This window comes from Bison bison, unplaced genomic scaffold (assembly GCF_000754665.1).
Source record: "Bison bison bison isolate TAMUID 2011002044 unplaced genomic scaffold, Bison_UMD1.0 scf7180017864366, whole genome shotgun sequence".
Lineage (NCBI taxonomy): Eukaryota > Metazoa > Chordata > Mammalia > Artiodactyla > Bovidae > Bison > Bison bison.
In genome coordinates, this window is record NW_011494938.1 from 137,093 (window position 1) to 138,319 (window position 1,227).

The window sequence follows — 1,227 nt, forward strand, 5'->3', positions numbered from 1 at the left end:
TGTGCTTCATCCAGCCCAGCATTTCTCATGATGTACTCTGGATATAAATTAAATAAACAGGGTGATGATATATAGCCTTGTCATATTTTTTTCCCATTTGGAACCAGTCCATTATTCCATGTTCAGATCTAACTGTTGCTTCTCATCCTGCATACAGGTTTCTCAGGAGACAGGTAAGGAGGCCTGGTATTCCCATCTCCTTAAGAATTTTCCACAGTTTGTTATTATCCACACAGTCCAGGACTTTGGCATAGTCAATGAAGCAGAAATACATTTTTTTCCTGGAATTTCCTTGCTTTCTCTACGATCCAACAAATATTGGCAATTTGATCTCTGGTTCCTCTGCCTTTTCTAAATCCAGCTTGTACAATCTGGAAGTTGTTGATTCATGTACTGTTGAAACTTAGCTTGAAGGATTTTGAGCATTACCTACTAGCATGTGAAATGAGCACAATTTTGTGGTAGTCTGAACAATCTTTTGCATTGCTCTTTTTTGAGATTGGAATGAAAACTGATGTTTTCCAGTCCTGTGGCCATTGCTGGGCTTTTGAAATGTATTGGCATATTGAGTGCAACACTTTCACAGTATCATCTTTTAGGATTTGAAGTAGTTCAGCTGGAATTCCTTCACCTCCACTAGCTTTGCTCATAGTAAGACTTACTAAGACCCACTTAACTTCACACTCCAGGATGTCTGACACTAGGTGAGTGACCACACCATTGTGGTTATCCGGGTCATTAAGACCTTTTTTGTATTGTTCTTCTGTGTATTCTTACCACCTCTTCTTAATCTTTTCTGCTTCTGTTAAGTCCTTACCATTTAACTCCTTTATTGTGCCCATATTTGCATTAAATGTCCCCTTGGTTTCTCTAATTTTCTTGAAGAGATCTCTAGTCTTTCCCATTCTGTTGTTTTCCTCTATTTCTTTACACTGTTCACTTAAGAAGGCTTTCTTATCTCTCCTTGCTATTTCCTGGAACACTACATTCAGATGCATGTATCTTTTCCTTTTTCCTTTGACTTTTCTTTCTCTTCTTTTCTCAGTTACTTGTAAAGTCTCCTCAGACAACCACTTTGCCTTCTTTTATTTCTTTTCTTGGGGATGTTTTGGTCACGACCTCCTATACAATGTTATGAACCTTTGTCCATAGTTCTTCAGGCACTCTGTCTATCAGATCTAATCTCTTGAATTCATTCATCACCTCCACTGTATATTCATAGGGAAT